Consider the following 24,740-nt stretch of genomic DNA (forward strand, 5'->3'; position numbering starts at 1 on the left):
TTCAATAATTAATACATTGCATATTGTTGTCTTAGTGGTTATTCTTCGTACAAGATGCAGACATGGTATCCTGTCCACAAACACTATTAGAACACATCTCTCTATTCAGTGATCCAAGAGAATGCAGCTGTGTATATATCCTAACTATTTTGAACATAGAGATACAAAATGTTCGTTCATTTGTATCCCCCTTTTTTGTTTAGTGTTGTCAGAGAAGGGTATTCCATTGTCATTTAAATATTGTAGGTGCCTGAATTCATCAAAATATTCCAATGTAGTCGAGTAGCCCATAATAGTAGTGGGTTTTCCGTAAGACTGGCAATGGCAGAAGTTGTTGACTTGGCCAGGGGGATGGCTCAGTGGAATAAACGCTTGCCTGGCAAGCACAAGGGCATGAGTTCAATCCCCGGTTCCACCAAAGAAAGAAAAGAAAAAAGAAGTTGTTGATTTGAGCCTTTTACAGCTCAGCAGATTAATATGGCTTTACTTTTTATACTTCGTTTTAATACTTTTCTGCTGGATAGTTAAGACCAAGATAAAGCAAGACCTATATAACAAGTAATGTAACTTTGTGTCTGATAAGGTCAGTCAAATCCCCTCAGGATTTATCCTAAAACTCTGTACTGCAGTTTGTAGATCCTTTGTCAGTGTTAGCCATGTCGATGACTTATGGCCATTGCTTGACCAGTTTGCTCTCTGTGAAAGCCTGAGAGAATGTTTTCTCTCCATGTGACACTCCTTTGGCACACTCTACATCATCAATCACTTTCCTCTGTGGCCCCATAATCTCCTTGATCAGAAAATTGGGGACACAACTGAGTTACATGAGGTTACAGTACTGGTTCTCCTGTGTCCTGAGTCTTCACTGACCTTGAAAGGCTAGGGCCAAAATGCTGGCTATTCTTGCAGCCCTCCTTTTTCTCTAATTTTTGGTCTGCAAACTTAGGTTGTTAACCCTTCAGGAGAGAAGCTTATTGTTATTACCTACCACCTAGGAAGTTGAGCTTAACCTCACTATCTGTCTGAATATAAAATATCTTAGGCATGACATGGAACAGGTAAGAATACAGATATCTTAGTGAGTTAAAATTTTGTGTACATGCATGTGTGTATGTGTGTGTGTATGTGCGTGTGTGTTGCCAGGGATAGAAGTCAGTGCCTTGGTGCCTTGTATATGCTAAAGAAACACTTTCTTTATCTCTGAGCTGTATCCCTAGCCCTTAAAAGTATTTTTAACTCCTTAAAAGTGACAAGCTAGAAATTCAAATTTGGGTGCTTCAAAACCAAGTTTTGTGTGATATAACAACCATTGTTGAATTCCTATTCCTTTGTTTAGAAATTCAGCATCATTCCTAATATCTTATTTTTACTATTTTTTATTCTCTTTAATAAAAATTCCTGTGTGTACATTATTGTAAAAATGTTGGACAGTATGTGCATAAATAATAAATGATTTCAGATGGTAGTAAGTGTTCTGAAGATTATAGAACAGGGTTACGGTATAAAAATGCTGAGAGAGAGAAGAGCCGTGTGTTTTCTAGGTCTTGTCAGCCTAAGTATCTAAGGAAGTTTGCCAGCCAAGTGAGCATTGCTAGATTTAGCAAATAAAAATACATAATGCCCAATTAAATTTGAATTTCTGCTAAACAATGAATAATGTTTTGGTTCAAATATATCCCTTGTTTATTTGGGGCACACACTAAAAACTTTTAATATGAAATTCACATTGGACTGGGCATCATTCCTTTTACCTGGTAGTCTGAAGCAAACTGAAACTCGGTGGAGGATGTGCTTCCCGAGATGTCTCCTCAGGCAGATGGCCAAGCGAGGTGTAGACAGCAGCGGAGGTAACACAGGCGCACTCTTACACAAATACTCTATGAAAATAATTGCCAGTCTGATTAGTAGAGAAGCTCTTTTGGACATTTTAAAGCAACTTCCTAATTGGTCGTATAAACTGAAGATTATGAGATGCTCCTGCACATTTGGGGGTCTTTAGAGCAGAGTGATAAAAAAGAATGTGTTCTCAAGGGCTGGGTCAGCTGGACAGCAACCACAAACTTGCACCTTTTTAATTGGAATCAGCCAGAAGCAGGATAAATCATTTTTAAATTAAGATATAATTCAACTAGAAATTATAATTCTAACTATTTCTAACTTGTGTTTGTTAAATGTCACACACACACACACACACACACACACACACACACACACCATTGTTTTTACTGAGAAGGAAGACAAACTTGAATTAAAGAGGTTTTTTTTTTTTGTTTTTGCTTTTTTTTTTTTTGTGATACTAGAGATTGAATTCAGGCCCTTGCGCTTGCCAGGGAAGTGCTTATTCCACTGAACCATCTCCCGGCCCCTGAATTAAAGAGTTTTAAAGCTTACCCAAACTATTTTTCAGACCACGCGTCTCCTTTCTCAGATGTCTGCATGTCTCATCTCGTGGCCCAGTCTCTTATTACCGCAGTAATCAAAGTAAAAATTAAAGCAATATTGTGTCAGGATAAATCAGGAATTTATGAGTTCCATAATAAATTGGATAACAGATATCTATAGTTTAAAGCTTTCTATTTCAGTAACAAGATTTATTTCTGAAAAACAAATTACTTCAGTTGTTTTGTGAGATGTCCCATAGCCACCTAATTTACTTAGAGTAGGTGGGCTCTCTCTCTCTCTCTCTCTCTCTCTCTCTCTCTCTCTCTCTCTCTCTCTATTATTGTACTGAGAATTTCTCATTGTACTTTCACACTACAGGTCCAGGCCTGTAAAACTTTCAAAATTTCTCTCCTTCTTTCTTTTTATTTTCTTTTAAGACAGGGCTTCACTAACTTACCGGACCATGTTTGAATTTATAATGCTTCTGCTTTCGCCTGCCACAGTGGCGGTATTAGTTATTGATCGATACCTGGTTTAAGGTTAGCTTTTATGTGAACCAATAAGATGACACAAAAGAGCATTCCATGATCTTAACTTTTTCGTTTTGACTGAGTCACAGGAACATAACAGAAGACAACCTTCACATAACCGTTCTTTATCTTTAGTTGCACTAACATGGCTGTCTCAGTGTCCTGAATTGATTGAAAATATTTACTAGTGATTTTGACTTTGGGAAAAAGCCAGAACATGTGCAGGGTGAGATATGGTGAATGTGTGGATGAGGAAGCGGCGCAACGTTTGTAGGAGCCTGCCTTGGTGTCAGGTGACACTCTCAGGCAGCATGCACCATATTTTTGATCACTCCTTGTAAAAACACTCAAGAAAACAGACTTTCAGAATTGCTTTAGAAAGTGACAAGAAGGACAGGGTGTGTCTTTGAAGAGGGAGAGCATTTGGAGAGGGACTAATGCAATACATCTTTAATACTGCATTTTAATTTTATTCATTTTAAAGAGAATAAAAACAAAAATGATATAGAATTTCAGAATGAGATGATAATATATAGATATATTGACATATAGGTAAATATATAAACATAGATATAGAAATACACACACAAGATAGCTAAGGTAATTTTACTAATTTCTGTTAGTTTATTGAAAGGAACAATGAGTGTTTATATTGTTTGACCAATCTTACATGCCTATACCCGGTAATCTGAGCAACTACTCTGAAAATAACACTATGCAATGCTACAGTTTTGATCCCCCCTTGTACATCCTTCCACAGAAACTGTCAGTCAATATCTAGGAACTGACAACGGCACCTGCTGTAGCTACATCGATTCTCTTAGTGACATCTCACCACCACCCATTGAGCTGGGAGAGCGAGGTGCACAGTAGCTTTACGAATGACTTACATTGTACTTCACAGAAAAATTGCTTATCTATTAGTTCTTTGTTGATATTTTAATTCAACACAAAATTTCACTTGTACGGTCTGTTACATATAGATCCAAGCAGCACCTGGCCATATAAGTGAAGACAGATGTATTTATGGGTTTTTGGCCAAGAGTCTCATGGAGGAGGTGCTTTAGTTGCTGTCTAGGCTGGTTAGATCTGCTTGATTAGAGCCTGGTGCACATGACAACAGGGTCACAGGTTCGATCATGCCTTGGATAATTTATGTGGCCTCGCCCTACATTTTTAATTCCAAACAACTCACAAATCTGGGGTTCCCCAAAGATTGGCACTAGGACCAGGACCAGTGGATCACCCCTATTGGAAAAATCAACCTGGCTCACTGATTTTGCGGTATTTGGTTTATACATATCATATAAGCATTTGCTTAAGTTGATGATCTGTGACAATCTAATATTTAATGCCAAGTAAGGGGTTTCGTTTTTCTAGGTTTACTGTAGTCAGAGATATACAGGAAGTGTTCTGATAATTTTAATTAACTTTGTTCAAACAAAATTTCCTATGAACTGGAGTGTGTCTTCATATTAAACATGTCGGGAATGATTTCAATATGACAGCTGCCTCTGCCGTTTAGGGAGAAAGCAGTTTTGCAGTGAATTTTACCCTGGCCTGCAAGTTTTCCTGTAGGAAACTGCATTCTGTGTCAAAGCATTTTCTTACTCCTTTCAGAAGTTTCCTGGGGACGCTTAGCCTCTCCGATGTTGTTTTGGTATCTTCTCCTTATCTTCTTATCTAGCTCCTGCACACCTTGCTTGATAGTACCTCTAACATTTGCTGAAGTTCAGCAGGTGTGGCTGCTGTACTTTTACCCCAGGGTGAAAACTTCCCTCCCACATCCTTTAGTTACCTTGAGAGTGGTGCTAGTTGATGAATACAATTAAATTAAAACCATATATCTGTATACACAAAATACTTAGCATAGATATACAGCTACTTTCTCTTAGTTCAACATGAAGAAAGTTTTGAACTAATAGTGTTTACACAAGATATCATGTCTGCATCTTGTACTATGAATAACTACTACAAAGACAACAACATGCAATGTATTAATCATTGTAACTGTCCTACAAACCTGTTTTGAAATGGTTTCATTGCTATTTCTTTCTCAATAAAATTAATATAAAAAATTTAAACATTAGCTCCTTTATGTTCGTGCTGCCCATCGGACCCAGGACCTCTCTCACTCAAAGCCTGTGCTTTAACACTCAGCTCCTCCTGTGACTGTTTAGTCTCAACCCAGTCCCTCGGCAAGGCTGGACATGCCCTGCCAACTGGGAGCCTGAAATCAGCCCTGGGGGCAGTATTTGGACCATGAGAATCACCCAGTGCTCCAAGTCAGGACTTCTCTTTGTCTTTTGCTGGGTAACACTGCCCCACTGGTTCTTTCCCCACCTCTGTCCCCTTTCCCACCAAAGCTATGGCAACATCCTCATGGTGATGGAAAATGACTGGGAAGGCAGAGTGACACTACTTTTTCCATGGTGACTGTCTGTTAGGTCTGAGTCTCTTTCTGTAGAGGTCTCCCTTCCCTGAAGGCCTTCAGGTTCATAATTAAAGTGGAACTCAAGTGGCTATCACATCCCAACAGAAGTCCCAGGCCCTGCTCAGCTACACGCAGAGTTGAGACAATTTTGACTGTAAACCTCATCTATTTAGACTCTTGGTCCCCTTAGGGAAATGAATTCAGGAACACTTTGTGTACTACTGTCCCTGAACACCATCTTCTAATTTCCCGAGCATGCTTGAAAAATAGGGTAAACACACTTTTGGACTTCAATTTAGGAAAAGTGTGCAATTGACACTTTTATTATTAATTACAATAAATTATTCCATGACTAATTCTTTAAATAACTTAGAATCCAAGGTACTACTTAGAATCCAAAGTATTACAGTTTTAAATTTATTAAAAAAAGCTTACCCAGCGTAGCAACATAATTGGGTTACTGAAATGATGGAACACAAAACAGCAAGTTTCCCACAGTTACTACTTCAAATAATTGTAATAATTTGAGCTATTTATATGTACTGTTTCATACAAAACAATCACATACTTCTGCCCAAATGGTAGATAGTTAAGATCTGGACTTTGTCATTGCTCTCTGATCCTGTTAACTAACCCAGTGCAGGCTGCGTTCATACTTATCTACTATGTCCACAGTGGCCACACACTCTAAACAAGTTTTGGTATTATCATCAATTAATTACTTGGCATGCCTTCATGTTTTCAGCAGAGATTTCCTGAACAGCCTCTATGTTGCACAACAGGGTTAAAGGGATAACTTAGATGACCTACGACTCCAGGATCTCTGGAAATGGGAAGGATGTGGCATATAATCTAACTGCTGAGACGCACTGTATAAGAGCCAGAGCAGAGAAAGGTGCAGAGAAGCCAGAAACCCTGGGGAGGATAGTTGGGGGGTATTACCTGCTGGGAAACAGGGCAAGACAGTTGACCAAAGCCTGTGCAAAGTTATTCTGGCCACGATTTAATTTAGGGTTGAAGTTTCCATTCTATAAAAACAGCAGACTGAGGTGAACGATGCATCCCCAGTGTTAACCATGCACTCTCCACTCCTGTTTAGGGCTTACTGCAGATCTGCGGGGAGCCCTGGTACAGTCTTCATGTAGCTTTTCTCTTCGAGTGCTGAGGTTCAGAAGAGTATGTTTTACTAATAACTCAAGAAATAGGTGACATAGTTAAGTCACATCTTGGTTGTCTTTTTATTCAGAATTATAGTTCCTTACTTTTCAAAGTTACCCTCTGAGTGCATTTTCTTTTAAGATAAAAAAAATGAACTCTATTTTATTGAATGATTAAGACTGATCATGCAATCTACATGTAAAGGAAACGTGACTCTCAAAATAACTTTTCCTAAGTATGTGACTATCAAAGGACAGTGTGATAACACCTCTCTCTTTGTGGCTAAATTCACTGTTGTAGAACAATGCAGAGAAGAATTTAGATTAGGATATCAACATTGAGCCTGGTGAATGAGCATGGAGATTTGCAGTGGCCTAGTGCATTCTTGATAGTCTTCAAACAGTATGCACATTCTGTGTTCTAAATGCCTTCATGACTTTGAAAGAACAAATTGTTGATACATACAAACCAAATACTATCATACATTGTTTTAAGTATTAGTTATTCTCTTGCTACTTATTGTTTTATTCCTCACAGAACTGATTTCTTCTTAACAAAAGAACACGTGTTAGTTCAAGCCATTTTGGCCATGACCTATAAGAAACCACTGCAAGAATTCTGAGGTTTAACGTGTCATGCAGAACTCTTTAGGAAGACTTCGTAGTGAATTATTCCCTTTGGATGTATAAAGGAAAGTCAAACAATTTATCTTTCTAAATCTTATTTCTGTTATTTCCTAGTTGAAGCTTAAAAAAAAATCCCAAAAGCCCACCTCCACAAATTTATTATTCAGTGTATTCTAGATTCTCAGTGGAGGGCTTATAGGCAGACGTAGCTGGAGTCTCTTAACAAACAACTTCACCCTCTGAGAAACTAACTACAAGGTGCCCTAGCAAGTCTTCAAGCTTTGAAGGTCTGTTGTGCTATAGGGTTTTCATTTTTGCTTCATTCGCAGTTTATCAGCTTTCCTACGATTTTCCAGGGAGATGATTTCTAGACAGCAGTTGATAAAATGTACCTCAGTTGCTCATGGAGAGAACTAGAGGGCTAGGATCATGAAACACTGAAATGTGTTTCCAAGTCCCACTGCACTTCAGCTACTTAGACCTTCAAAGGAGAACACTTACCTGTTTACTAATGGTATTAATGACTGTAGGTTGCTTAGGAGTGGCCTTTTAAAAGATAAGGTAACAGAATGGTTGTTCATAGCTGCTCCAAATATGAGTTTCTATGACAAACAAACCTGTTTTTTAAAGTTGTTGACATTGTGCATGGCTTAGGTTTCCAATTTACTTACAGGTTTATGAAAATCTTAGTTCCTTCTAAAAAACAGTCAGTGAGCTTAAACAAGGTAGGCCTCAGGAAATCATTCTTAAATTAGGGGTGAGTTCCTGCATACATTTTCTGAGCCTCCAATTGCTACCTTTTTTCTTTTTTCTGTATTGTATGGAAGGGTCTACAGGGTGTTCAGGGTCTCACTACTAGATCTGACTTGTAGAGATCCACCTGTTTACAGCTTCCCAAGAGCTGGGATTACAGGCACACATCCCCATGCCCAGTCTCAATTGCCATCTCATCATCCCCCGGGAGCAGGGCTGTCATGGAAGACCTGGGGATTGAACCCCATCCCCTGCGCCTGCTTGTAGGTGCTTTAATCTGCTGAGCTACTTGGCCAGCCCTCCAATTGCTATATATGGACTTCAGCAAAACCATAAATGTTGCCAAATGGAGAAAGCGCTGGGAGCCAAATTCTCAGTACACATGTACCTCTTGCTTTACAGCCCCAGGCCTGGCAGCAGGGGCTGCTTCACTCTGCCTTCTGGGATGGCTGGGCTCACCTTGCTGGTGAAATGCATGCAGGTAGAGCCTGGCATAATGCTAAGCCACAGCATTTTGAAAAGAATGGGGCTTTGCAAAAGGCCATATCTCAAGAAAGTTACTGCTTCAAATAAATGTGCCATTTTATAAAATCACACCTACCACATCAGAAAAAGAAATTCTTGTGAGTGACATTTATATGCCTGCCATTTATGTAGAATAGGACAGTCTCACATAACAAGGTTGAGGATTACTTGGAAAGCTGAGAATATTCCCTGAATGATAAATGTGGTAGGACTTCAGCATGCCCCGAAGGGCAGTACCTCTCCCTTATAAAAGTGTGCCTGTGTTGTCATGAAAAAAGTAATTACTCAGCTATACCTGTAGCATTAATGGCATTTCTAGTACATTGCAAAACTTCATCCCCTTAAGTCACAAGGCTTGAATTGGGCTTTGTGGATCCTCTGGACCAACAGCCTTTCAATTTACATCTGAATTGAGGCTGAGGTATTGGGCCAGGAGTACAGCACTCTCCACACCCTCTCCCATCATAAGATTCATGTCCCACCACACCAGTCACCTTTCAAAGAAAACTCTCAAGTTAACCACCCCGAGGAGAGGGGAAAAAAGCTACTTTCCACCTGCTCTGGACAGAGAAATAGGGCTTTAGCTTCGTTTTCCTGTAAATTACAATCCAAACATTTCTCTTTTAAAGCAATTGTTAAAACGCCGAAGGAAACTTAGTTCCAGATCGAAGAGGTTACAATCTCAGGACAAATTTCCAGCTGTTGGTCAATAATCCGCCTCAGAAGGGAGAGACTGGCAGCCCATATTTCTTCAGTCTCCCTTCTGATTGGCACCAAAGATTCCCACCAACCCAGAAGCAAGCTGCAGAACCAAAGCCGACCTCCCTCAGGCTTTCTGCACCAGGGGTGGCGGTGATGAGCAATTCCAGGCAAGAAGGTGGAAGCGCGCGAACGCCTAACGGATAGGGCGCCCGATGGAGTGCTGGGGCCCGCGAGCTCGGAGCAGCGACCGGACAACCTGGGCTGAGAGCGGGCTGAGGCAGGCGAGGGAGCGAAGGGAGCGCGGGGAGGCGCCAGGCGCCAGCCGAGCTGGGAAACCTCACCTGCGGGAGGGAGGTCTGGTCCTGCACGGCTGGGCTCGAGAGGAAGCGCGGTTGGAGCTGGCTGGGCGCCCGCTGCGCTCCGCAGGGTTATAAGAAGCCTAGGAGCAGAGGGAGGGCCCGCTAGATTTCGCAAGAGAAGCGGTGAAGGTTTCCAGGAAGTGTTCAAGCTGGAAATCCCGGACAGCCTGAAGAACCAGAACATCCTGTGCTGCTATTGTTGTTGCTTATTCCCGCGAGGGATGATACCCGCCCGCCCCAGCCTAGGACCTGCGGTGTACAAGGGCTGATGGAGCTCGGGGAGGCAGAGGAACCCGAAGCTGGGCTGCTAAAACAGAGCTTTCCTGGGATTTGGCTTAGAGGGAAAGGCCCCATGTCCTCTGCTCCACCAAGTGCTAGCTTTTCAGTGGGGCTCACAGCTGGGGGTGATCTTGAGTTTTCAGGTCTTAACGTCGGTAGATAAGTCACTTACAGAAGCCAGCCGAGAAGGATGGGATAGTTTCTGTACATTTGTCGCCTGTATCTCAGGAGGTTGCTGGCAGGGTCCCTGGGAATCCCACATCCAGGGACGCTGAAGTGCCTTGTAGAACAGATGCACTACCTTTCCTGTATTTTAAATCATGTCTAGATTATCTGCAACTGCTAATAGGATGTAAATACTATTTAAATAGATGTCACCCTATACTGGGAATAACAACAAGGAAAGCGTCTGAATGCTTCACACATATTAAAATGCATTCCCATGTATTTTTGAGGTGTAGTTGGTTGAACCCATAAGTGGGGCTCCTGCAGAGGAGGAACCCACAGCGTGGAGGGCCTGCGGAATGTGCTATTGGATTGTATGCCTTCTGATGTGGACAGACCTCAATAGCCACGGCAGTGGTGGGTTAATGTTTCCGTAATCTTGATAACTTAGAGAAGGAAGCACTACTGTGCTTCCAAACTCTGCAGGTAGAAACGGAGCCTTCTTACTTTGTCTCTCACTCAGCCATCTGGCCTTAACTTCCACAGTGTACTTGTCAAGATCCAGATTGCTGTCACATGAAAGTTGCCATTCAGTTCTGGTGAACTCACCTCCCTCTTGCTTGGACTGTAACTGTCCCCAGGGCATCTCATGCAGTTAGCTCAGGCGCCAAGCCTTCCAGGAAGTCTTGTTGGGTCATTAGTTGTAATTAAATGTTTTCTTGTTCTAAACAGCGTAGGCTATGCTTTATTGCAGTGGTTAGGCCTGAGAGTTACTGCAGCTGTATCTGCTCTGCGGGAGTGCAGGTTCTGACACCTGGGCTACTCAGCCTGGAATTCTCCACCTAGCTGAGTATAGGGCTTTACACATACGTATTATTGCACTCATTAATAAACCTACCACAAATTATTACGATTTGCAGAGTTATAGTGTTCTTAGGCCAGGGAAGAGCATGAGAAGGTATTCATTGATTTTATAGCATCTACGCTCCCAGAATGAAGATTCATAGATAGAGGAGCTTTTGTTCCAGGAAAGAAGGCCTGAAGGTGTGTCTGGAAGGGGCCTGTGATTGGTGAGCCTGGTGTCTGGTGACAGGCAGACTAGGGGAACTCTGAGTTTTCTTCTTCTTCTTCTTCTTCTTCTTCTTCTTCTTCTTCTTCTTCTTCTTCTTCTTCTTCTTCTTCTTCTTCTTCTTCTTCTTCTTCTTCTTCTTCTTCTTCTTCTTCTTCTTCTTCTTCTTTCTTCTTCCTCTTCCTCTTCTTCTTCTTCTTCTAAATGCATTTAGTACAGGGTCTGCAGGGTCTCACTACACCGATAGGACTCATAGTGATCCTCCTGTTTTCAGCCTCCCACATGCTCGGGATTACAGGCACTGGCCACCACCCACAGTCTCATTCATTGTCTCAGTGTGCCCTGGGGGTGGGGCTGGCATGGCAGCCCAGAGATCGAAACCCTGGACACTGTGTCTGTCTAAGCAGGCACTTTAATCTGCTGAGATATGTGGCCAGCCCAGGAACTCTGAGTTTTAGACTGCAGATCTGGAGTGCAGTTGTGCATTGCTCAGATGATTTGCTTTTGGTCTAAGATCTGGCTTTAAGCCTTCTTGATACAGAAACTTGATTCTCAACACTTTGATCTCAATATTTAACAACCAGAATGAAGACTTTTAGTAGCCAGTAGAATATAAAACAAATAGTTACTCTGGAAAGAAGGTTGTTGGGAGCACGCCATTCTGGCCCCCTCACACTCCTCCTGAAGGCACTTCCCATGCGTGCCATTTTACATTCAGAAGGCTGTTCAATGGAGTGGGGAGTTATGCAGTTCCACAGTTTACCAGCAGCTGGTTGAGAGAGTCAGCTATATGCAAAATAATAACTGGGCATGGTGGCCCAAGTCTTTACTCCTAATGGCCAGGAAGGCTAAGAGCCCCACACCAAGCCCATCATCAGCCTAGGATTCTAATCAGGAATGAGGTGGGAAGAAAAAAAAAAGGATAAGAAGCACAAGAAGTGTGGGCACACACACACACACACACACACACACACACACACACGAAAACCTAAAAGAAGGAAAAGTCCATGTCTCCAACTACTGCGGCTCTTGCTATTCCTGTGGCTGTTGCTGCTGCCACAACCACATCTGCACAGGAAGAACCTAAGGCAGCCCCTGAGCCCAAGAAGGAGAGCGAAGCTGAAGACGACCTGGATGACTTAGAGAAGCACCTGTGGGAAAAGGCTCTGGGATCCATGTGGAAGGCTCAAGCGTCCCCACAGTCCTAAGGGGGGATTGTTGGTTAGGATGTAAATTTTATTTGGTTTGTACTCAATTCAATTTCAAAATTGCTAAAATGTGTTTGAGCTTTAGACTATAACATGTGTTGTAATAATTGATAGGTTGAAATTCACCATATAAAAGGGGGGGCATGGATTTACATTGCAAAAGGTGTCCAGAGGGCATTAGTGACATTTTTTTCATTGACATCTGACATAAATTCATTTAGAGCAAAATATTTTAAGCCAAAAAAAATCTCTTTTTTTAAAAAAGGGGCTAACTATTGTTGGCATTCTTATTTCTTTAAATGCCCCTTGCTATTCCCAGGGAGGCTTTCCCCTTTTTTTTTTCTTTTCTTTTTTACTTCTTCTTATTGGAATATTCACACCCATTTAAGTTCTGCTTCCAGCCTTGTATGGTGTGCAAGCTAGTCCAGAATCAGAGCCCTGGTGGAGTACCACAGGAGCTTAAGTGGATGTTCTGATGCCACAGTCTTCCCTGTTGCCCATGGATTCATTGCTGAAAGGAATCAGGATTTGAGCTCCAGGTTGAGAGAGAAAAAGGAAAGCTTGTTTTCCAGGACACTAGGCTTACATGGATGCGTGACACGTTGATTTTGAACACTGGAACTGGATTCTGCTCTGTTCTGAGTTTCTTTTCTCTTCTCCTTCCCTTATCTCCAGTCCCCACTTTTTTCCCCTCCCCCTGCTTATAAAGGCAGTTAAGTCATCCCAGGAAGGATGGATGGATCCTTCAGTTATACGAAATCTTTGTTTTCTGAAATGTCATGGCTCCATTCATATGTTTGTCATATTCTTCCAGTTGGGATATATAATGTTCAAAGCTCTTGTATTTGGAAGCTGGAAGAAGGGCCTGGACTTTGAAATAGTGTCTTGGTTTCACTGTTTTGTTTTTGTTTTTTAAACTAAAGCTAAATGAAGCTTGTGATTTACACAACAAGTTTCTAAATTAAAAAACAAACAAACAAAAAACAAAAGCAACAATCTATAACCCTAGCACTTGAGAGGCTGAGACAGGCAAATTACAAGTTCAAGCCTGGCCTGGGCTGCACTGCACCTTCAAGGCAAGCCTGGACTGCAGATGATACTCCATCTCAAACAAACAAATCAACACATAATAGTAAATAGCCTCTGTTAGTACTAAGTTTTAGAGTCACTTGACTTAATTATTTTGTGGTTTAACAGTTAATTTTTCCCTTAGGCCTAGTAGGAACACACAATTCAGAAATCTCTTAGTTTTTCCTTACATCCCAATATAGTGGGAAAGTAAGCCTATTCTTCTTTCACAGGGGGAGCCTAGAGCCTTTCCTCCGCTTGCCCTGGGTTTCTCCTTAAAATGTACCACATCTTATCATGTATTAGAGCTTTCACAGTTGCTGGCCTCAAGGTAACTGACTTGCAGTCTATAATTGACATATGTATGGAAAATTCTCAATAAAAAGTCATCGGTAAAGATGGGCTCTTTATGGGTCTACCACCAGAAGCAGAGAATTGGCAGCGATGGTGCCGGCCACTTTGGCTTCCAGATACCATTTGTATCTCTCGTAAGTTGACACAGTGATGATTACATTCCCAAATGCTCTTCCAACTAATAACAGAATCACTACTTTATCACTATTAAGTGGATGAAAAATTTTAAAATTTGATAGGAGATCTATCAAATGCGGAGATCTATTTCAGTTATGTAAAATATTTTCTTTTCTACAGGCAACTAAAGTCCCCTAAAATGGAAGATGAAATTAGCGGGATATGATGGATGGAAACTTTGCCTTTCTTAGTGCTTGTTTTAAGAGGCACTTGACTCTCACTTATGTTGTGGCTTAAGGATTAATTTCCTCCCATTGGCTTGGGAGGGACACACAACTCATAACTCTCCTAGTTTTTCTTAAACCCTCATTGTCTGGGAAAAATTAAACTTTCAAAATACGCCAGTAACCTGAATACCCAAGGATTTGCTTTTGGCAGCATGCGTCCTTTTTCTTCAGCCTCAGCATCAGAATCTAGATAAGCCTTCCCAGATGCGGTGCACTTTCAAGGCGCTCCTGTTTAGGAATTTCCATGTTTGCTGTATCCTGAATCTTTTCTGCGGCTTCATCGCTAACCAGTTTCTACTTCAAATCTCCCAGATGCTGGAACTTGCACAAACTGAAAACCAGTTTTCATTAAATATCCATAAATGACTGAGTAAAAATTGCTTTTTGTGTCTTATATCTCTTTTTCTGTCATTTTGCTTCTTTTCAGGGACTCCGTTCTGTGGGTCTCTGGTTTTGATTACTCTGCTGTACTCCACAGACCTCTCCTTAGAGCGTACCATGTCTTATTATGGGATGGGGCTTCCAACAGAAGCTGGCCTTGGAGGCAACTGACTTGATTATCATCATCAAGATGTGTGTGTGTGTGTGTGTGTGTGTGTGTGAGAAAGAGAGAGAGAGAGAGAGAGAGAGAGAGAGAGAGAGAGAGAGAGAGAAACTCTTATTGACTTTAAGATTTTCTGTTTTTGGAGAAAAAATTGATGCATTCCTAGAGATGTTTCGCTTAATCTAAAGAAATGAATCTGTCTTCTGCACTTGTTCTGGGTGGATTCAGGACCTGAGATTGCATTTTGCTCCTTCTCTTTGTTATTTTGTATAGCACTGTCCTCTAACCTTTGGTGTAGAGCGTTGGTGCAGTTACTACCTTAGCATCTACTGAAATTCAGATGCAGATCTACAAAGTTTGAATTCATCCAGTTGTGCCTGGCTTGGGTCTGGTTGCTGTGCTCAGCTTCTTCCTGCTGCAGCCCTTGGAAGTGAACCTGTTGTGCCCCTCTGGCAAGATGTTCTGCTCTTGGACTAGCTGGGTGGTTCTGGCCCCTAGCCTCTCTGCAGGGACTTCAGCTGCAGAGTTTCACACTGGGGCCTGTATGCCAGGCCTGGGTTGGGTCGAGAGTAATCCAGGGGGTGGAGGGGAGCACAGAAACTCTCCCACACACTTAAAGGGCCTGTACTTGGGCTGGGTCTGGAGGGGTCCTGAGAGACAGGTGGAAGTTCTCACTCACACGCTGGGCCTGGACTGGGTCCGGAGCAGTCCAGGGGGCACAGGGGAGTGCAGAAGCTCTCCCTCACAATCACCAAGCCTGGGCTTGGGCTGGGTCTTGAGGGGTCCCCAAGAAATGAATCTGTAGTGGTGGGAAACCTCAGGCCCTCGATGAAATGTTTTTGAGTATGGCTATTATTTTAGATTTTCCATTGTTGGAACAAAATACCTGACCTACAGTAGGGGTTTCTTATGGCACATAGTTTTAGAATGTTCAATCCATGGATGACTGGCTCTAAAGCAGAAGCATGGTGGAAGCCATGTAGGAACAAAGATACTCTCTTCAGGGCAGCTGGGACATAATAGGGGAAAAGCCTGAGAAGGGGCCAGGGACCAGATATAATCCCCAAGGTCATGCCTCCACCACCTGCACAGACACATCCAGAAGTGTGCTTTACTAATCTACTAAGCCCTTTTAATCTAGTCAGGTTGAAATCATGATTACCTTCATGGGTTGTAAAGAATATTTTGTCTTTTGTTTGCTCAGCACCTATGGTTAGGGGTAGGGTAAGATCAAGGATTAGGGCAGGGCAAGTAAGAACAAATGTCTTCAACTTCGCCCTTTGATCCTTACCTGCATCCTGTTGACCTGGGCCTGCATGCACTCCACCCCCACCCCCACTAATTATATGTTCATTTTCCTTTTATAAACACCCTTGCACAGTTTTGGACCTTGGGATGCAGGTTAAACTGACCACACTACTGGAATTTTAAGAGCTTGACTTAGGCCTCTCCTATCAAAGTAGAGCCTTTGGTTTAGTGATGGCATGTGACTGGAGCTGGACCAATAATAGCTCTTCTAGAAGCATCTGGGAAAGGCAGCTCATCCCCTGGTGACTTGCTGGAGTATAAACCTGCATTGCTGGGAAGAGAAAGTAAGCCTGAGAGAAGAAAAAGAGAAAAGAGATGGGAAAAGACAGAATTCTAAAATTGTAGGCACTTCAGACCTGAGGAAGAATTTGTATCCCTGGTTTTTAGTTATGAAAGTCCATAATCAGGTGTCTGTTAAGTATGTGTATGGTCCTGGTTAGTTCATGGGACTAGGTAGGTAAGAATGCCCCTTCAGGTCAGCTCGATGATGACATTTCTTCATCCTATAGTCAGAACAAGAGTGATATTTGTGGTTAAAACAAAACAAGAACAAAAACAGCCTGTTTTTTCTCTTAGAAGATTTGATTTTTTAAAATTTTATTTTGTTTTATTGATAAATATCAGTGAGACAGTTTCAAAGCTGATTAATAGGACATTTTCAATGATCAATACATTGTACATTGTTATCTTCTTAGTGATTATCCATAGTACAAGATGCAGACAGGATATCCTGTCTAAACACTATTACTACAAATCTTCCTTCTCATTGAATTAATCTAAAGTAGCTGTATATCTATCCCAACTATTCTGTTTATATAAATACAAAATGGTCCTTCTTTTGTATCTCCTTCTTTTTGTTTAGTCCTGTCAGAGATGGGTATTCTATAGGCATCTAAATACTATAGGTGCTTGCATTCAGGAAAACAATCCAACCCAGTCCAGTAGTCCACAATAGTAGTGGGTTATTCGCAGAAGTTGTTGACGATTTGAGACTTGAGAAAATAATTGATTTCTTTTGCTGAGTTTTTCCGGCTACTTCTGAGTACATTTGAAATGCAATTTCCTCTCTCAGAAAACTTCCTTTTCCGTTTCTTGCCTATTGTGTGAAGTGGGTAAACAGAACCTTTCGCTCTTTTCCTTCATTCTCAGAAACTAAAGGGTAAAAGTGAACCAAGGCCTTCAACTTGATTTTAACCAATTTCTCACATTCCAGCAAACCCAGACCAGGAAGTAAAACCCAACATTTGCCACCCACCTGGACCCAAAAAAAGCACTGATGGGAAAACATGACAGTACTGGAGAGTGGGCCGGGTGGTGATGTCAGGAATGACCAAAAGAATTTAAAAATAAGACATGCTCTAATGGACCTGATGGTTGATCCTGGGAGGCAGGGCCCTCACATGTTGGGATCTTAGCACTTCAGGGAACCGGCCATGTGCCTTTATTCTTTGTGTCTTTGATTAAAACATTTTGAACAAGAAATACAGGTCACCATATGAAATACAGGTAGAGGTTTTTACAAAATGATAGGGGGGTGGGTAGAATGGAGGGAGAAGAGGGAGGAGAAGAAGAGGCGGAGGGAGGGAAAAGGGAAAGGGAGAGAGGGCGGAAAATTTGAAGGCAGGCAAGTGCCAAAGTGGCAATTGCACTGAATGGAGTCTCAGGTTATGTATATATGATCAACTGACTCTTTCAAGGAATATCCTTTTCTTTTTCCAAGGTACTGGCAGTTCTTATACAAATAAAACAGCCTGAGTTTATCGATTCCAGAGGAGTGGGTCCACTTAATCCTTAGGTGGATGTCTCTGTTCCATCTATCTGAGACCCTGAGGTTTTCCGAAGCTTTACCCATGCTCTGGACTTTGTAAAAGGAAGCTTATCAGCACACTTAGAGAATGTAACATTCTTTTAAGCTGAAGTTTGAAACCACAAGCTTGTGTGTATTTATCTACAGCTAATGATTAAGATAAAGAAGTGGGGAAATCCTATCTTCTTTGGTTTTCAGGTCCCTCATAGCTGCCTGTCTCCACACCCACTAGTATCTAACTTGCTGCCTACCACTGTGACTTGAGAGAGGGTTAAGTGTGGCAAAGCTGAGGGTGAGAGACCAATGAATGGCTTAAAAAGTCACTGACAATCCCTGGACAGACACAGTTGCAGCTACCTGGGAACTGAAAGGCAGGCCAAGAATCCCTCTCCTTCATCTGGGTTCTCTTTATCCTTGTGACCCCATGGGTCACAAAACCTGTTTATTTTTCAGGTTTCTGGGACACTGTCCATGACCAGTAGAAAACCACAGGTGGTCCCAGCCATAGCTGTTGACTTCTGAGGAGGTTACTTAGTGATGATACTTAGTTACTTAGTGATCAAAAATGTTCAAAATAATTTGCAGAGGTTCAGAAATACTCAGTAACTTATTTTTTGATAAATACAGCTAGAATTAACAGTGATGATCTTTTGGTAACTTAAAAACTGAAGACAGGCCACTGCAGTCTCCAGGGGTTACTGCTAGTACTTGGCATTACTGGTAATTACTGCTAGTACTGATATGACTCATGGTTGCTGCTAGTACTCAAGTATAACTAATGATTACTGCCAGTGCTGGAGTATCCTTGCTAGTTACTGCCAGTACTGGAATATTACTGGTGGTTACTCTCACTGCTGCAGTATTCCTGGTGTTTGCTGCCAGTACTGGAGAATTTCTGGTGGGTACGACCAGTAGTGGAGTATTAGTGGTGGTTACTGCCAGTAGTGGGTATTCCTGGAGGTTACTGCTAGCGCTGGAGTATTACTGGTAAACGCAATTCTAGTCAATCTGTGTCCAGGACTAGTAAAGGAAGTTACTTAGATTTTAACCAGCTAAAGGGAAGGATGAAGAAGATGAATGCAGCCTTATGTTTTCAAATAGAAAGTGTACTGAAATTAGCATAAAATGCACCTTCAAAGGCAGAATAAAGGACAAGAATAGTGAAAATATTAAGTGATTTCCCCCTACATATCTTTGCCTGTAAAGACCAATTAGTTAGTGAGAGTTATTTTTCATGCTGAGAGTGTTTCAAAGACAACATCAAAACTTGCTGTCATGCTGATAGTGTAAAATATAGATGATTTGGCAGTACCAAATTTAGATTTTTTTTTTATATTCACAGATTATTTACCCAACAGTTATTTTCGTTCTTCTTAGTTGTTTTTCGCTATATAAATTTTATTTTAAAGAACTCATTAAAATGCTTAAAGAATTGTTGCAGAGGAGCAAAATTTAAAATACAAAAGGAGTACATTGAAAATATTGTTTTTCTAGACATGGAGTTCCACACAAGCAACGACACTGATGATTTACTGGGTTCCTTTCATAGTCAGGCAACACATGTAAAAGTAAATGTATTTATTTTAAAAATACAATGGCAACCTAGTAGTCTTGTTCTTCTACATCTTGCATCCCCCCTCAACATTGTATCTTGGAGATCATTCAAAAGGAAGCAGCAAAACAGTCCAATGCAAAATCACACATATTCAGGCATAGTTTGCAGCGCTTGCTCCCTTTTACTTGACTCTGCCTTCTGCCCATTGTGCCTGTGACCTTCTAACACAGCGTGTTTTCTTCACCAGGTTGATTGCCTGTCTTTCTTTTGGAACTCAGGAGGCATGAGCACAGAGACAAACAAGTGTGTGTGTGTGTGTGTGTGTGTGTGTGTGTGTGTGTGTGATTTGTGCATTACAGTACATATAACACTTAGAATGATGACAGGCACACAGAGGGTCTCAATAAATTATGTTGAATGAATGGTTTGAAGGGACAATAGTAGGGTGGTAAAAACTTATAAAAAGCTATGTAGAAATTTATCACCTTTAAAATCAGTCAAGTCAAAATGTATTTATGAGTTTGAAGTTGTACTTCACTGGCTAAAACAGCATGCTTTAGAAACCACCTCTCCTAATTGCCAAATATTTTTGTGTTAAAATTGTTCAGAAGAGGTCAACTGCCTCTGGCTACTTAATCTCTTGCTATTTTCTGGGTTCTGTCTTCTTTTTTCAAGGTTGTTTTTTTCACCTATAACCTTTTCATTTAATTACTTCTTTTCCAAATTCCTATCTCCAATGTTTGCAACATTATTCTGTGAGAGTTTAGGGACCGCTAAGATGGCTCCATAGAATAAGTGCTTCTCTGGCACATGTAAGGGTCTGAGTTCAATCCCCAGTTCTGAGAGAGAGAGAGAGAGAGAGAGAGAGAGAGAGAGAGAGAGAACAATAGAGTTTTTTTTTTTTTTTTTTTTTTCTTTTTCCTGAAAGTACTTCTATAGTGAGATATTGCCTTCTACGTCTCTGGAGTCAGCAGCTGCAAACAGGCTCTGCACAGATGACCAGCATAATTCATTATATAGAAGAGTAGACACTTCCCTCCTTACAGTATACAACTGTGAAACGTACCCTCAACTGATGTAAGGAAAAGACAAAGAAGGGGTGGGGAGATAGCTCAGTAGAATAAGCGCTTGCCTGGCAAGCACAAGGGCCTGAGTTCAATCCCTGGTTCTGAAAAAAAAAAAAATTGCAGATTAAAAAAAGAAAATGGTTCTCTACTGGATCCCTTCAGATATCTTCTTTTGTTACACTGGTGGATGCTGAGAAATATTCTTTTTTTAAAAATTATTTATTTACTTGGTACAGGTAATTTTATGTACTCGGTACAAGGTCTCACTACCCAGGTCTGACTCATAGTGATTCTCCTGTTTTAACCTCCCCAGTTCTGGGATTACAGGCATGCACCACCACACCTGGACTCAGTGGCTGGCTCAGCATGCCCAAGTTTCTGGAACCTGCATGGCATGTTGTACAGGGGATCATTCCTGGGCCCTTGTGCCTGCCAGGCAGGCAGGTGCTTAGACCACTGAGCTATCTCTCCAGCCTCAGGAATAGTCTTAATCTATGCTTCTTCAAAATTTGCAAAGCAGTGATTAAAATAGATTTTATACATAGGAAAGGCCAAGAGTAAAGAGTATTTAAAGCAGCGGAGAGGTAGGTTATAATTTTTATGTCATTCAAACGTGAATTAATTAAAACTCTGAATCAGAACTACTTTAACATTGAACTTAAATCTCAGACCATTCATCACTTACTGGCTATTCCTTACGACATAAGTAAGAGGGATATTTTGATCACATTCAAGAAATGGATTAATTATTTTACAGGAAATAAAGCTTTATTTGGAAAGGTAGGGAGAAGGGTGGGCTGGAATCTCATTGATGATTACCTCAGTCCTGGTATATTTTTGGGAGAAGGAGAGCCTCATTCCTAGGAAAGGTCTGTCTCTATCTGGGGTGGCTTCAGTTAGGTGTTGTTCCAGTTTCCCTGGCACTCTAGGTGGTCTCAGGCTGGGGACAATGGCTGGTGTTTAGCAGGCAGAGTTGAATCCCTTGGAAAGCATTCATTCTGGTGTTCTCAGTCATGAAAGGAGTGAGATTTTGCAAATTCAGGGCTAATGAACCTTGTTAGGCCAACTTTTACAAGACATAAAGTAAGCGATGATTATATCTATGTAGAGAGCTCAGAAGAGATTTGATTGAAGATTTATTGTAACAAAGGATACTATCTTGGTTACTTTTTACTCATTGCTGGGACGAAACACCTCACACTCTTTCCTTTCCACCTTAAGGAAGGAAAGGTTTGTTGAGCTCAGTTAGTTTCAGTCCGTACTTGGCTAGCTCCAAGACAGAGCAGCAGAAGGAACAAGGCAGCAGTTCATGGTTGCAGGAAACAGTGAAGAGCAGAGGAAGGAGCAGAAGCTAAGGCATCTACCAAGTCTCTCTCCCTTCCACACTGACTGTGAAGGCCGGCGCTCCTCCAAGGAAGGGGCGTGAAGAAGCATTCCTCAACCCCTTTATGTGCCCTTTTTCTGCAGAGTCACTCTAGGGTGGGCCCCCCACAGGGAGGGGCCTCTAAGGGGTGGGGTCTCTGAGCCCATCCACCCAAGCTTCCCATCCCTCAAGTGGACACAATGTATCAACCACCGCAGATACAAAGTTAAAACCAAACATTGTTCTACTTTTAGTTACCTATGAGCATCTGCAGATTCAAGTAAAAAGTCATGGCTTATAGCAAAAATGGCTTTTAAGCCCCTGTTTCAGAATAAAACACAAAATGTTTTTAATGAGAAGCAGGCAAAGGTCCAGTATTATTCTTGTTTTCCTGTCCACTCAGTGATGGTCTCTGACTGTGCTATGATCTCATTGGTCCTCCCTGAGAGACTTTATCGTCCTTAATCTCAAGGAAGAAAAGGCAAAAGATCTCTCTCTCTCTCTCTCTCTCTCTCTCTCTCTCTCTCTCCCCTCTCTCTCCCCTCTCTCTCCACCCTCTTTTAAATATTAACAATTCTACTCTGTGGTTATACTTTCCTATTGCACGTTTAAGACCGTGTAGGTAATCAAAATAAACTTTAAAAAGTTGTTAGGTTCAATCGAGTCTTTTCAGGGTAGCCCAGAAATTTACACAATTCATCAAAACTTATCAAAATCTATTTACTAGAATTGAAGGATTATTATTTCTATCAGGGGGAGTTGACATCTGTCAGCCCCCTTTGAAAGGAGGCCAAGTAAAAGATGCCCGAGAAACCCAAACTGACTTGGGAAACTCGTGGATTTAGCTTTAGGTGTGCCCTGAAATCTCACTAAGGGATGTTTTACTGGTGGTCATACCAACACCACTACTAATCAAAATGCTTACATAAAGCTCTTCTGCAAAGTTTACCAGTGTGTATTGACATTTATGCAACCCTCTGATGGTGGGTTGGCAAGTGGGGAGGGACAAAGGCAGACTTGGGGCATTACGATTGAAAGGTTGGGTGACATCATGAGTTGCTGAAGGAGTCTAAACATCTCAAGTTACCTTTCAAGGCCATCAGTCAAATATCATGAGTGCTACAAAGAAGTGTCCCATTATATATGAAGTTACATTCCAAGGCCACCAGTTATGCAAAGGCAGCAGAGATGGAGGCTTACACAGAGGACTGAGTGTTGTGTTTTTGGGTCTGCTGGACATGTCCACTTGGTCTTAGTTGACATTCTGGGCAGGCTTTTATTTAAAAAATTTAATTTTTCTCTTCAAATTCAGGTTTCATAGATCTTCAGTGGGAAAATTTGAGGAGCATTTATTTTGTGTGACTGCCTTTGCTGTCAGCACCTATGCTGCATATGTAACTTCCAGGAGAAAGAGCAGTGATTTTGTATAATGCATTAGGAATCGAGTAGTTATCATTAACTATGGATCCACTGCCAGTGACTGTGCTAAGAATTGTGGGTGATGCCAAAACAGAATAAGATAAAACTCTTAAGAACACTGGATTGATTTCAAAGTAAATATAAGAAGGATTATACATCTATTAAGAATTATTATCATTAAGCACAATGAACAAATAGATTGATAAAACATTTGTTTACGTTTCTAGTATTTATTTTTTTTTGTATTTTTAGGACAGGGTCTACAGGGTCTACAGGGTCTCACTGTGTAGATCAGACTCATAGATACATAGTGATTCTCCCATTTACAGCCTCCCAAAAGCTGGGATTACAGGTGTGCACCACCACGCCCAGTCTCAATTGCCTCCTCAGAGTGCCCTGGGAGTGGGGTCAGCACAGCAAACCCAAGGATTGAACTCCCAGCTCCTGCATCTGCCTAAGCAGGCACTTTAATCCACTGAGCTATTTGGCCCTTGTATTTCTAATTTTTGGATGACCATATGCTTTCTGCTTTAAAGACATGGAATTATTTATGAGATTGGATACTTGCATAAAAGCCACCCACGTTTCCATCCTTTTGGCATCTATCTTTAAAAAAACTTAGTACATGAAGGCTGTTGGATTAAACACGTGAATGTACATAATATAGCATCATGTAATTTCCCCCTTTTGAACAATAGCTGGTAGTATTAGTTGTACAATTTAAATTGAATTTTATTTTCTTGCTACACTGAGAATCCTTTCTGCAAATACTTTATGGCTCTATAAAAATAAAAAAAAATTGGCTTTGTATCACAGATGAACTATAAATTATTTAAGACTCACAAAAAGTTAACTGAAGCACAAATATAGACAGCATGTTTGGACAGTTCAGCTCTAGCTCAGTGTGGGATGAGACATTTGCCCATTTCACTTAAGAATTGGAAGCACCCTTGGGCAGCGGTGGCTGAGAGAAGCATCCTGCCTTCCCATCTTAGGCTGGTCCACACCTTCCAGTGCTGACCTGGGTTCATGTGACTCCAGAGGCAACTGCCAGGAGCGCTGGGTTGGGTTTCTAATTTCTCCAAGTACCTGAGATACTTCAGTTTTCTGTCTAGCTATGCAGATTGCATCAACTCTATTTTTACTATGTAGCTACATATACCCCTTGTATTTCTTGTACAAAACTTCAAATGTCAGCAATTTATGGTGTGCGATTAATAAAGCTACTGAGGTATTTTCTAATGTAATCTGCATGAGGAAAATTCTTTTTCTTTTTTTCCCATAATTTTATTGAAAGACAAATAGCAATGAGACAGTTTCAAATCAAATTGGTAGGACAGTTTCAATAATTAACACATTGCATACTGTCTTCCTAGTGGTTATTTCCTGTACAAGATGCAGCCATGATATCCTATTTATAAAAACTATTACAAGAAATCCCTCTATTCATTAAGAGAATGTAACTACATATATATCCTAACCATTTTGAATACACAGATACAAAATGGACATTCATTTAGATATATCCCCTTTTTTGTTTAGTTCTGTTATTTGAATATTATAGGTGTGTTAACTCAGCAAAATATTCTAAAAGAGTTCAGTAGTCCATAATGGTATTGGGTCTTCCACTTGACTAGCAGTGGCAGAAATTGTTGACCTGA

General features: G+C 41.1%; 1 protein-coding gene and 1 pseudogene across 2 annotated transcripts in view; one reads left to right on the forward strand and one right to left on the reverse strand.

Moving 5' to 3' along the window:
- The window catches only part of Steap4 (STEAP4 metalloreductase), a 32,925-nt gene extending 23,370 nt beyond the window's left edge, over positions 1–9,555 (reverse strand). For both annotated transcript variants that reach the window (XM_023708042.1, XM_023708041.1), the window contains exons 1-2: positions 9,452–9,555; positions 1,752–1,877 (exon numbers count right to left, since the gene is read on the reverse strand). The gene's annotated coding sequence lies outside the window, so the exon portion shown is untranslated. The remainder of the gene's footprint in view (positions 1–1,751; positions 1,878–9,451) is intronic.
- A 4,101-nt stretch (positions 9,556–13,656) lies between these two features.
- The window catches only part of LOC101568018, a 40,931-nt pseudogene continuing 29,847 nt past the window's right edge, over positions 13,657–24,740 (forward strand).

This window comes from Octodon degus, unplaced genomic scaffold, assembly GCF_000260255.1.
Source record: "Octodon degus isolate 3935 unplaced genomic scaffold, OctDeg1.0 scaffold00323, whole genome shotgun sequence".
Lineage (NCBI taxonomy): Eukaryota > Metazoa > Chordata > Mammalia > Rodentia > Octodontidae > Octodon > Octodon degus.